The sequence below is a fragment of the Echinops telfairi genome, unplaced genomic scaffold (assembly GCF_000313985.2).
Source record: "Echinops telfairi isolate 266 unplaced genomic scaffold, ASM31398v2 ScPeMD7_9;HRSCAF=40, whole genome shotgun sequence".
NCBI lineage: Eukaryota > Metazoa > Chordata > Mammalia > Afrosoricida > Tenrecidae > Echinops > Echinops telfairi.
Window position 1 is genome coordinate 96,202,345 of NW_022103906.1, and position 14,074 is coordinate 96,216,418.

The window sequence follows — 14,074 nt, forward strand, 5'->3', positions numbered from 1 at the left end:
CACCTCGTGATCACACAGGCTGGTGTGCTTCTTCCATGTGGGCTTTGTTGCTTCTGAGCTAGATGGCCACTTGTTTACGTTCAAGCCTTTAAGACCCCAAATGCTGTATCTTTTGATAGCTGGGCACCATCAGCTTTCTTTACCACATTTACTTATTCACCACTTTGTCTTCAGTGGTTGTGTAGGGAAGGTGAGCATCATAGAATGCCAATGTAATAGAAGAAAATATTCTTGCATTGAGGGAGTACTTGAGTGGAGGCCCAGTGCCCTTCTGCTACCTTAATACTAAACCTATAAATATATGCACATAGTTCTATTTCCCTATGGTGTCTTAACAATTTTATTGTTCACCATTGGTGGAAAATATTTCAGTTTTCTTTCTGTGGAAGCTTCCTGCCTTACACAGTCTCTAGCTTTCGTAGGTTTTATGATATCTTTAAACTTTTTAAGTATTTAAGTGATGGGGGAAATAGCTAAATTTATTAAATGAATTTTATGTATAGATGCCGATTATAGATGAAGCAGAATTCAGCTTCATAGTAAAGGGAAAATAATGTTCTGTAATTAGGTCTTGGGAGTTAGAGACTGTAAGGACAAATACCTTGTTATAAATGAAAGAGAAGGCAACTGCTTTATTATCATTGTTCACAGGCTCACTAGCCCTGATTAATACTATTATTAACTTTACTCATACTTCTTGAAGTCTTGCTGAACTGAATCATGTGATTCTATGCAGAGTACTGGTTGGAGAGTTTCCAGTCTCTTAGAATCAGGGCTTGCACAATGTTGAAGCAAGTGAGGTACTTGCACTGGGGAACAAAATTTAAGAGACACATAACCATCAATCATGAATACATATTATATGCAATGATTAGGTAGGAAAAATCAAAATTGAAGCAAAAGTCTGTGACAAACAAAGTTAAAGTCAAAACATTAAATAGACCCAATAAAAGGACGAGTGCTTTGCCAAACCATATTGGAGCAGGTCATCTGAAGTGTTCTATCTCTGTGCTCCGGAAAAGGGCCCCTTCGCGTGCTGCGCTCACCTCACTTTAGCGCTCCTCTGCACCTTGCTTTTAGCTATTTTAATCTGTTTTAAAAGAGAATAAATCACCTGGATAATATTGTAGGTTTTTATCCAATTTATATAAATAAAGCCATTAAAAATCACGTGAAATTACTTGCCTAAGATCATACAGCCAAGTAAATTGCAGAACCAGAACAATAACTCAGGTTTCTTGATTAATACACATTTACTTTATTATGCCTTGATAGAATGGCTCTGTTTATTTACTCGCTTTCACATCAATTTCACTGTTGATGACCACCATGTGTTGCAATAGGCTGTGCCTAAATGCGGTGATGCAGCTCAAACAGGATTAGAATCTAAGGTGGGAGAAGTAAGACAGTGCAAGAATGAGAACGAATTAGCCAGACAAAGGAGGAGGAGAATGTTCTGTGTAGAGAAGAGCATGTCAGAATACACAAGGGCTTTAGAAAGGCTTGATTAAGATCAGGTAAACTGAAGTCTCTCAAGTTAATCTCCTGGACAGGACAATTTGTAGCGTAGGTTTTAAGCAAGGTGTTGATTGAATTATCCCATAATATATGTGCTACTTTATTAGAAGGAGCTTGAGTGGTCTGTGTGGTGCAAATAAAAATCAAACTCACTACCATTGAGTTGATTTTGCCTCATGGAACTATAGGACAGGGTTTCTGATACTATTTATGGGAGTAGAAAGCCTCATCTTTCTCCTGTGGATTGGCTGGTGGGTTCGAACTGCTGACTTTGTGGTTCATAGCCCTTCAGTGCAACCAAGCAGCTTGCAATGGACTGTTAACCAAAAAGGTTAGATATTTTTTCACCCTGCCCACCCCACCCCCCAGGGGGCACCACAGAAGAATAGGCCTGTTGATTTGCTGCTGTGAAGATGTGTCAGTTACATAATCCCCTGTCAACTTGAGAGAAGGGGTGGAGTCTAGCCTGTCAATCAGGTCACAGCTTGATGACCTCATTTGGAGGCTCTATGGAAATAAATAGCTAACTGGAGGCCAGATACACTCTGTTTTGTCTTCCTGGTGACAAGAATCATGGAGCTAAGCTAGAGCCCTGGAGTTCTAGGGACCCATGTGGAGACCCCTGCCAACGCTGAGATGCTTTCTCCGCCACGGGATCCACAGTACTTTCACCCACTTCCCTGTGATCTTCCTGCACTCGATGTCATTGCATGTGTTGCATGAGTTTGAAGAGGAATCTACAGATTGGTATTGGACAGATGGGTTGATATTGGACTTAAGGACTTGATCTGAACTGGGCTGAAATGTTTTCTTAATGGACAATTACTCTTTGATATAACCTCTTATACACATATCAGGGAGTGTCTTATGAATTTTGTTTCTCTGGTCAACCTGGACTAACACAGAGGATTACTGCCAAGAAAACTCTTGTGGAACGTCCTCCTCTGAAACACATGGGGTAGCCATGAGTTGGGCCCTGTCCACAGCAGCTAACAACTATGCTAGACACTTCGTGCTGCTGCACAGTGTTTCAGTGATGTGGTTTTGAGACTGTAGGGAGCCTTAAGAGCAGATCTTACTGTAGCTGTAGGTAGTGTTGGTTTGCTAACTGAAAGGTCAACAGTTTAAACACATCAACCGCTCTGCAGGAGAGAGATGAGACTGTTTGCTGCCACAAAGATGTAGAGGCTCAGAAACCCTCTAGAGGGTCGCTGTGATTCAGAGTGGCTTGATGGCAGCGCTGGGGTTTGGTTGTTTTGGGTAGCTAGCTAAACTCTCACATAGGCAAATGAGAAACTGGCAGCAACATAAAGGCACTCTCCCACCTCCCCCAGTGCGCTCTTATTTCCGTGGTCATCATTCTTTCTCAAAGACTTTACATATAAAAGTCTTTTTGGTAAGATAACAGGCTAAATTGCGTTTAATTTGATGGACAGATCTCAGAGCAATGTACTCACAACTATATTATAAAATAGAAAATATGTCATTTTATTGATAATGGTAATTGTTAACAGATTAATGTGCACCCCGCCTCCCCAGCTAACTAGAAAGTTTTATATTCTTAAAATTCAGAAGTTTGTAGGTGTGTGCATATGTATGGTAGTGTAAGGACTCATACTATATTTGTTAATGATGGATTTGTTTTGTCCTGCTATTCTTAGGTTTGTATGGTTTGTATTTGGAGCAGTAATAACAGAAGGAGGAAGTGTATTACAAATTCATTAAATAACATTTCCTGGTTACTTATCTGTATACCAGACACACAGAAAGATGTTTCCTATGTCTGTAACCAAACATATGTTTTCTCTTATTGTCTTAACTTTTAATTCTGTAGGTTGTTTAGTTTTCTGTTAGAGGAATAACTATTAAAATTAAAGTTCAGTGAAGTTTAAAAATGTAGAAGCATCATAGAATTCTAATTCTGCCATTTACAGACTGTGTGGGACTGGGCAATTGTTGGAGTCTCTCTGAACTTTCGTCCTGAGGTTGAACACACAGTTATGTTCGTAGTGCCTCGCAGCTGGGGTGGAGTGATCGCGATGGGTAGTGCACAGGGCACAAGGTAGTCAAGGAAAATTCCTGTTATTAATAAAGAATGTATTGAACTATGTAATTTAGTTGTAGTTTTGGGTAAATAGATTCATTGTTATCTAGTCAATTACAACTCATAGTGACCTGCACAGGTTTCTGAGGCTGTGAATCTTAGCAGGAGCAGACAGCCTCATCCCCTCCTCTTGCCCACACGAGGAGGGGGGGGGAGGATGTACTTGAAGGCAGCATCTCTCTTTCTCTCATTGCCACCAGTGGATTGACTCAGTGACCCTGCCAGACAGTAGAAAGTTCTTGCAGGTTTCTGAGACTGGATCTTTGTGGGAGTAGAGAACTTCATCTTTCTGGTGAGTGGTGGTTTCGAACTGCTGCTGACCTAGTGGTTAGCGGACCAATGTATAATCTACTATGCCACCAGGGCTCCTTTGTAAGGTACTTTACTGAAGTCATGCTAAGTATTTTATAGGGTCTATTATGGTGAACTCATGGGAACACCTTAAATAAAGTGTGGGTTTTTTGTTTTGTTTTTAAAATTAAAGTCAAGGAATTCAAACAAGTACCAAGATGATGATGCACAATAATTTTGGGGGGGAAATTGTGATTTCCTGCAGGCTAACTCCTCAGCTGCATGCACATTTAACGTAATCTATCCCTCTCCACAGCCTTTCTTCACTTGCTTCCGGAAAGCCGATAATATTGATTCTTTTCCCTTTAATGGTCGTCTCAAGTATCTTCATATTGGTGTATTCCAGGACTCTGTCTCAGCCCTTTCCTATTTGTCTACATTCACTCATTTGGTGATCTTATCTAACAGGGTAACTGTCTGTGTTCTGGTGATTCATCTATGAAATTATCAGCCAAGGGATAATTTGTGTCATTTTCAGTAATTGAAATTTCTAATAAAGCGTCTCCATCATTTTGCTTAAATTTTAGGTTAGTCTTTTTACCTTTCTTTCCAACCTCACTGTTTTTTTAGTTTTTTTCCTTTGAGGCATTTTCTTTGGATATTGAAAAATCGTTAGGTGTCTTACAGCCCCCTAGCAGTGCCTGAGAGCTCCAGTCTCTTCACATTCTTGCTGCATTTATCCTTAGCTGTTTTGGAAACTTAGTTACTAACACTGAGGTAGGGTTACAGCTCCTTGGTGCTTTGATTGGCATCTCTCGGTTGGCTAACTGTCATGAGAATTTCTTCATGTTTGCTGACCACTGGTCTTCTTTAGTGAAGTATCTATTCATGGCATCTGCCTACTTTTACATTAGATTGCTTGACTCTTTTTGTCCTTGAGGTGTTGAAGTTTCCTATACATTTTAGAGGTTAATCCTTTGTCTGATATGTCATTGCCAATTTTTGCCCCACAGCCTGTGGGTTTTCATTTTACTTTTGGTGAAGTCTTTGGATGCATGAAACAAACTCATGGTCCACAGTGAATTCTGACTCGGTGACCCTGTAGGACAGGGTAGAACAGCTCCTGTGGGTTTTGATGCACCTACGTGTCTGTCTAGGTCTTAGGAGGTCTGGGTCATCCAGCTTGTGTTTTGCTGCTTGTGTGTTTGCAGTTAAGGCTGATGATGTGTTTCTTCCAGCAGGAGTCCTGGTGGTGTAGTGGTATGAGCTGGGCTGCCAGCCTCAAGGTCAGCAGTTTGAAACCGCCAGCCATTCCGAGGGAGAAAGATGAGGCTTACTATTCCCATAAAGAGTTACAGTCTCACAGACCTACAGGGGCAATTCCACCCTATCCCTTAGGATCGCTGTGCATCGACATCAACTCAACAGCAGTCAGAAGCCCCTAAAGTTGCCCATTCAGTAATTCTAGGGTTTACATTTAGTTCTTTGATCCAGTTTGCGTTCATTCTTGCATATGGAATGAGTTGTAGGTCTTACATCGCTCCTCTGAAATGGATACCCATGTTTGGAAGTGCCATTTGTTAGACTCTCTCTTCCTGTTCAGCCTTTAGTCAAAGGCCATCTGGTAGCAGGTGGAAGGATTCACTTCTCTGAGAGTTCTCCATTTGGTTATGTGGCTCTATGTGTCTCTTGTTCCAGTACCTAGCTGCGGTGACTTCCACAGTTGTGTAATCGGTTTTGAGATTGGGAAGTGAGCGGCCTCCTACTTTGTTCTTTAGTAATGCTTTGCTTATCTGGGGCTCTTTCCATTTCATACAAAGCCAGGGGTTTGTTTTTCCTGCATTTCTATGAAGAATGTTGTCAGGATCTGGAATTGAGCATTAGATGAAATCTTATTTTTTCTGGACCATTTTCTCTTTTTCCCTTTGCCCATTTACCACCCTCTCTATTGTTACCAGCTGTCGAGTCGGTGCTTATTCACGGTCACCGCACTTGTGCAGAGCACAACTGCTCCACTGGGCTTTCCCCCAGGCTGTGGGAAGCTGATGGCCAGGTGCATGCTGAGGAGTGTGGACCACTGCCCTTTTGGCAAGTAACTGGATGCGCCACTCTGCACCACCCAGCACTCAAGGAGACACAATTCCTAAAGACCCAGTTTTTTTTTCTTTTTAACCCTCATTTCCTACAGTCATTTTGTTTCATTTTTTGAGATTACCAGTATCAAATTCTCCATGACACTAAACCTCTCACAAAGAATAGGCTCAAAATGTTCTTTGTAGTAGTCTTGCCTCATTTTATTACAACCATCTTTTAAAGTTCACTTTTTTCCATACTGCATTTAGAGATACACCTTTGTCATAATAGCTTACTCCTAGAGGTGGACAGTTTTATTATCCTCCCCACACTCTACAACTCTGTTTAATTACTGTAGTGTGATCAAGGTTTCCTTTTCTTTGGTGAACAGTTGGGTTTAATTCAACAGTAAATTTGAAACTCCTGCCTTAGGCAGCTGTGCTACCAGTGATTGTATCAGGAAGAGACAGTTTCCTACACTGTCAACTATCTAAAAGTGCCTTTTGACTTTCCTCAACACTGATCAGCAAGCAGATTCAGTCCACTTTTGCTTTGATCCAACTACTGAGTTATCCCACGTAACTCCTTCAGAGACTCTGGCATCCCGGGGCTGGGGAGGACCAAGGAGTCTGAAGTAGACCTTAATGGAGTCATAGATAAACAGCCACCATAGAGCAGTCAGGGTGCCAGTCATGATGATATGGGCAAATAACCCCTTCGTACATCTTTCCATCCAAGTCTGGAGGACCTGAGAGGCAGTACTGCCTTTCGCCGTATCCTGCACAGACACCGCAGGTTGGGGGAGCCACATCCCTCAAAATGTTGGCATAACCAGGTTTGAACTCGAACCGTAGCAGCTTCCATAGGAGCCAGGGCTCTGTCAGCAAAGAATTTATGGCAGAGGAAGCCAACTACAGTGATGTGTGCCACAGAAGGGTGCTTCCTCTCCAAACATGGTGATTCACAGGACTTGGAAACGTCTTAAAAGCCAAACTTGCAAAGTCCCTGCATACAGTAGCCAGTGAAAGTCAGAGCCCATCCTTTAGCCAAGCCTAGAACACTGCCCTCTTTAAGTGTAAGTGAGAATCCCTGTACTTCTGGGGGCCACCTGCATACGACATTTCACAAAATCCAGAACCCCCGCAGTGTGTGTCAGCCCACAACTCAAGACTCCACGGAAGCCACACAGTGCACAAAACCTCAGGGAGCCATAGTCACACCTGTAGTCTTCCACAGCGCCCTCCAGGATACGCGTGTGGGGGGGCAGGCCCGGGGCACTGTGGGGCTCCCAGGGGCCATTGTACATCAGCTGCAGGTGTGGCCCAGTTGAAGCGTTTAACCTGCTCCCTGGGAAAGGCTGCGGCTCACGGGCAGAATGGCCTCCCAGCACTCAGTGACATCCGTGCACGCGCAGCGTCAGCCTGACGCATGCTCCCTGCTTTCCTTAGGTTCTGATTCAGGCTTGTTCAGGCTTCTATTCTTTTTGCCCCTCGTACTTCTATTGGGGACTCTTACAGCTCTTATCGCAGTCCATATACTCACTCATCCAGTGTGTTGTGCACATTTGCACATATGCCGCCATCATCATTTCAAAGCATTCTCTTCCCACTTCAGCCCCTGATATCAGCTCCCCATTTCTTCCTCCTCTTTCCCCCCGCCCTCTCTCATCAACCCCTGATTAAGTTATAGATTATTATTTTCATATCGTATATCGTCCTCTGTCGCCCCTCACCCACTTTTCTGTTATTTCTCCCCCAGGGAGGAGGTTCTAGGTTGATCCTTGTGATCGATTCCCCCTTTCTCCCCTCACCCTCCCCTAGTCCTCCTGGTATCTCTACTCTCATTGTTGGCCCTGAGGGATTTATCTATCCTGGATTCCCTGTGTTGCGGGCTCTTCTCTGTAGCAGTGTGCATGCTCTGATCTGATCTGATTTGTAAGGTAGAATTGAGGTCATGATAGTGAGGGGAAGGAAGCACCAAAGAACTAGAGGAAAGTTGTGTGTTTCATAGGTGCTGTACTGCACCCTGACTGGCTCATCTCTCCCCTGTGACCCCTCTGTGAGGGGATGTCCAATTGTCTACAGATGGGCTTTGGGTCTCCTCCCCGCCTTCCCACTCATTCACATTGATAAGATTTTTTGTTTTGGGTCTTAGATGCCTGATACCTGATCCCATTGACACCTCATGATCACATAGCCTGGTGTGCTTCTTCCATGTGGGCTTTGTTGCTTCTGAGCTAGATGGCCACTTGTTTATCTTCAAGCCTTTAAGACCCCAAACACTATATCTTTTGATAGCCAGGCACCATCAGTTTTCTTCACCTTTGCTTAAGCACTCATTGTATCTTCAGCGATCATATCTGGAAGGTGAGCATCACAGAATGCTGGATTGTTAGAACAAATTGTTCTTGTGTTAAGGGATTACTTGAGTCGAGGCCCAATGTCCATCTGCAACCTTAATTCCTGTTTTTAAAAAAAATCATTTTATTGGGGCTCGTACAATTCTTATCACAACCCATACGTACATCCATCGTGTCAAGCACATTTGTACATTTGTCACCATCGTCATTCTCAAAACATTTGCCTTCTACTTGAGCCCTTAATATCAGCTCCTCATTTTTCTCCCTCCCTACTCCCCCCTCCTTCATGAACCCTTCATAATTCATAAATTATTATTTTGTCATCACCTTAATTATTAATATGTAGATAAGAGTACATAGTTCTATTCCCCTATATTTTTATTCCGTAAAAAGCTGGTATCCTAGGAAACTCCACACTATTAACCGTGTAGATGCACAAAGACTAAGGTGACCAGACGTCCTGCTTTTTGGCGTTTTAAAAAAGTCCCGATTTTTGGAAAGAATGCACGACAAGCTAGGGAACAGTCTATTTGATCCATATAGACCAAATTTTTAATCAAGAACACCCCCCCACCCCCACGTCAATGGTGTCCCGCTTTAAATCTGGTCACCTTAGTCTTTGTGCATCTACACGGTTAATAGTGTGGAGTTTCCTTGGGATAATCTCTAGATTCTGTAGTTGCCCTAATAGTGATTTAGTTACTGAATCCTCTCATAAAATGCAGTCTTCTGTCTGTTCATGCTGTCGTGGCTAGTGAAGAAGTAACCCTAAGACTGAATGCCATCTCTGGCCATTTTACTGTGGGTACCTTGGGAAGGAAAGTGGCGAACTATCTGCTGCCTTGCCCTCGCTGGTGAGTTGAGTGGTCATTGCTGCCTTTGGCCATCCCAGATGAGGTGCTGGAGAAACTGCTGTTAGCATGTGCCACCCAGTTCATTTCAACTCCTAGTGACCCAGGGGGCACATGGAACCACTCAAGGGCTTCTTGGCCACGGTCTCTACAGAAGCAGATTTGTAGGTCTTTCTCCTCCTGGGGTTCAGTCTTTGCCTTTCCTGTTGGCAGCCAAATGCTTAATCTTTATGTCACCACCGCATTTACCTGCGAAATTAGCCCAGTGCTAACTCACCATTGCTTTGGGTAGTTTGCTCTAGGCTGCTCTGGAATGCAAAGTTGTGTTGTTAATTTGTGATTCTTTATGTCAGCTCATGGCTCTTTGTGATTTTGTGCTTGCCACTTTGGGTCCTCAAAGGATCTTCTAGTCTATAGCCAATTCCTGACACACCCAGTTAAAGGATGCCAGCTAGTCATATCAGACACATGGGAAATCCAGTCATGGAGTAAGCTCGCAGCTTAGCGGAAGATTTTATTGAAAGCTAGGTCTGAATTTCCTAGTTAAGCAGTTTCATATAAAACTTGGGCAGTAAGATTGTTTACAGTATCTTTTTTTTAGAAGCTGTTTTGTTTTGTTTGTTTAATCTTAGTTACTGGTTCCTAGCAGCCAGTCTAGTTTGGCTCCCTCACTTCATTTAGAAAAACAAAAACCCCCAAACAAGCTGTAGATTTGACGGCAACCTTGCATGTGATGGAGTAGGGCAGTGCTCCATAGGGTTTTCAGGGACTGGTTGATGAGAACAGATCCCTTGGCCTTTCCTCTGAGGTGTCTCTGGGTAGCCTTGAATCTCCAACCTTTGGGTTAGTAGCTTAGGGTGTTAACTATTTTCACCACTCATGGAGTCCTTTCCTCAATAGGTGGTGGTGCAGTGGTAGAATGTTGCCTTTAATGCGGAAAGTAAGGTTTGATTCCTGGCCAATGCACCTCAGATGCAATCACCATCCATCTGACAGTGAGGCCTGTGGGCTGCTTTGATGGTGAATAGATTTCAGCAGAGCTTCCAGACTAAGATGGACTAGGAAGAATGGCCTAGCAACACACACCTGAGATCAGCCAGTGAAAGTCCCAAGCATCGCAGTGGTCCAGTCCACAACCAACCAGGGGGATGGCTTCAGACTGTGTACAGCATTCTGTTCTGCTGTGCAATGGGTGTTTGTGACTTTATGACACCTGACAGTTCTCTGTTATTAGTGGGACTGCCTTTCAGTGTGCAGTTCAGTAAACCTTCATGGCTTTAGCTCTTCCTCATTACTTGGCAGTTTTCTTTCTGGTCCCTGACTATTTTGTGGTGATGGTGTTTTTGTTAAGTGAGAGTATGACTTTTAAATGCCCTCTTGTCATTTCTAGGCAACTGGAAATAGGGAAGGAGGGAAAATAGTGTTAATTTTCTTCATTGCTTTGGATTTTGATTGCACACTTGTCTTGAAGTTTATTCTTTTAAAGATTTCTTCATCTCAATTTAGTAGCACATTTGGGAAAAGAACCACAGTTGAAGTCACAGATGTTGCTGTAAATGTTTGTTCTGGCGGTGTTTCATGAAGAAAGGCTACGGCGAGGCTCTTGATCAAGTCCTGAGCTCCCTCGCTGACCTGGTAGCTGGAGTTCAGTATTAATCGAGATGTTGGTATCTTTACTTCTAAAAGAGTTTCAAATACAAGAGTTTATTGACAGAAAACCTCAAGTGAAAAAGATAAACTTATAAACCAAATCCAACCCGGGGCCGCCAAGTCAACTCAACCCCAGCGACCCTGTGGGACAGAGGAGGACCGCCCAGAGGGTCATGTGCATGGAAGCAGGCTGCCAAAGGTTCTCCAGAGCAGCCGGTGGGTTTGAACTGCTGACCTTTGGTTCGCAGCCAGACACTTTCTTCACGGTGCCACTAAGGCTATATCACCACCTACATTACCATTCTAATGCAAACTTTTAGATTACTGCATAAAAATACAAGTTGGTGCAGCATTTAAATATTATTTGGTCTTTAAAAAATGGATATGAAAAGCAGAGTGGAGGAGGAGCCTGGTGGCACTGTCCTTATGCTGTGAGAGAACAAAATTGGTGTGTGTGTGTGTGTGCGCATGCAGCTGCGATAGAAGAACACTCTGACTACACTAGTATGCTACATGTTCCAGTGCTTACTGTTGGCTAATTTCTCATGATCACATCTTTTGTAACAACTTTGCGGGTGACTTGAGGAAGTAAGTTTTCAATCTTTTAAAACTGTAGGGTTTGCTTGTTCAGCAGAAGGTTTGTTTTCTCTTTATTATGTGTAGATGGAGATTTTAATGCAGTTACTTTTATCCATCTTCAAGTGCTCTTGTCCATTTGCTAAGCATCCTTGGTGGCACTTTGGGTTACAAGATTAGCAGTACAAACCCATTAGCTGCTTTGTGGGAGAGCAGTGAGACTGGGCTACCGTTAAACTCTGCAGCCCTGGGAACCCTAAGGAGCATATCATTCTACTCTGTTCAGTAGGATTGCTGTTTTGCCCCTCTTTGGTTTATTCCATTTGCTTGGCAAGCCTTGAAACTGGACAAAGGATTATTCTTAAGTAGAAATTTTTGCCTTGCCAATTTTTTCCAATTAGGAGGGGAATGGAAGTACAGAAGGCTTTCCTAATGAATGTACCGTTCTTTGATTTGAAAATTTAATACAGAAGATAACTTATGACACATCTAAAAAGTAAATGGCTCATATTCTACACTTTAAACTTATTAAAATAATAGAATCACAGTAAGCATTACCAATATCTTGGTACTAAGAAAGAGCTCAAACCAAACCAGCTCACTGCCATTGATTGAGTCCATTCCAACTTGAATGTTGGACCCCTGAGAAGTAGCGCAACAGTCTTTTTTTAAAAAATCATTTTATTGGGGGCTTGTACAATTCTTATCACAATCCATACATCCATCCATTGTGTCAAGCACATTTTTACATTTATTGCCCACATCATTCTCAAAACATTTGCTTTCTACTTCAGTCCTTGGTATAGCTTCTCATTTTCCCCCCTCCCTCCCCGCTCCCCCTTCCCTCATGAACCCTTCATAATTTATATATTATTAATATTTTGTCATATCTTATACTGTCCAACATCTCCCTTCACCCACTTTTCTGTTGTCCATCCCCCAAAGAGGAGGTTATATGTAGATCCTTGTAATCGGTTCCTCCTTTCTACCCTACCTTCCCGGTAGCGCCACTCTTACCATCCAGGTTCTTCTGTCCTGGATTCCCTGTGTTTCCAGTTCCAATCTGTACCAGTGTACATTCCCTGCTCTAGCCGGATTTGTAAGGCAGAATTGGGATCATGATAGTTGGGATGGAAGTAAGGGGGGAGAGGAGGGATGGGGGTAAGGGGGGAGGGGAGAGGAAGCATTTAAGAATGAGAGGAAAGTTGTATGTTTCATTGTTGCTGCACTGCACCCTGACTGGCTCATCTCCTCCCCATGACCCTTCTGTAAGGGGATATCCAGTGGCCTACTAATGGGCTTTGGGTCACCACTCCGCACTCCCCCCATCATTCACTATGGTAAGATTTTTTGTTCTGATGATGCCTTACACCTGATCCCTTCGATACCTTGTGGTTGCATAGGCTGGTGTGCTTCTTCCATGTGGGCTTTGTTGCTTCTGAGCTTGATGGCCGCTTGATTACCTTCAAGCCTTTAAGACCCCAGACGCTATACTTTTTGATAGCCGGGCACCATCAGCTTTCTTCACCACATTTGCTTATGTACCCATTTGTCTTCAGTGATCTGTGCAACACCCCGTGATCACACAGGCTGATATGTTGTTCCATGTAGGCTTTGTTGCTTCTGAGCTAGATGGCCGCTTGTTTACCCTCAAGCTTTTAAGACCCCAGATGCTATATCTTTTGATAGCCTTGCACCATCAGCTTTCTTCACCACATTTGCTTATCCTTTGTACAATTTTTTAGGGGAAATTTTAAGTTTGAGGCTGAAATCCCTGAGGGCAAAGATAGTGAGTGCCTTATTTTTGGATTTTCTATTGGTGTCGTAGTGGGTTATACATTGGGCTGCTAACTTCAAGATTAGCAGTTCCCAACCGCCAGCCACTCTGCTGGAGAAAGATGAGACTTTCTACTCCCAATCATGGAAACCCACAGCAGCAGTTCTGAGTTCTGTCCTCTCCTATGCGGTCACCGTGAGTCGGAGTCCACTCATTGGTAATGAGTTTGAGCTTTATTCTTGGTACACACTAGACTCAAAGTAATGCTTACTGGATGATTGGAAGCTTCCTTGTCCCTGGGGTATTTCCTAAAATCAGAAGTTTGGTGTAATTTTACTGGACATTTGGAGAAAGAAAAGAGAAGGTCCAAATAGCAAAAATTAATAGTAGGTAGATATCTTAAAGCGATAGGGAAGGGGCTTCAAAAAGTCGTGGGAAATTGGTTAAAAGAACAACGGGAAGGGCAATTAACAAAGAGAAGGAATATTTTAATCTCATTCTGGCTTTTGTAACTTGATTTAATTAAAATTTGGAGTGAATATTAGGAATTTGTGAATCTGTTTGACAGTTAAGCCATTGTTCATGAGAATTAAAATAGAAAGATTTCATTTCTATTTAGCCTTTCTTCTGAAGAAAATATAAAACTTACAATAGTGGTCTATAAGTGGGAGTTTAAAGAATCCAGCTGTGTTAAATGTAAGGTTAATTAGCAAGGTTAATGAAATAGTCTTGGGTAAATTTGTATAGCTAGTTGGCTTGGGAATTCTAGGGTCTGAAAGCTAATCATTAATCATTTTAGCTTTACCAGATTACCACAGATTGTGTTGTCATGGGGTTTAACTAAGGTTGTATTTTTCCCATTTTTTAGGTAACCA

At 42.7% G+C, this 14,074-nt stretch overlaps 1 protein-coding gene and 1 pseudogene across 3 annotated transcripts in view; one reads left to right on the forward strand and one right to left on the reverse strand.

Annotated features, from left to right (window-relative positions):
- Nucleotides 1-14,074, forward strand: part of ROCK2 (Rho associated coiled-coil containing protein kinase 2) — a 146,524-nt gene that overhangs the window by 52,304 nt on the left and 80,146 nt on the right. The gene's annotated exons all lie outside the window — the stretch shown is intronic.
- Nucleotides 6,637-9,216, reverse strand: LOC123521290 (annotated as a pseudogene).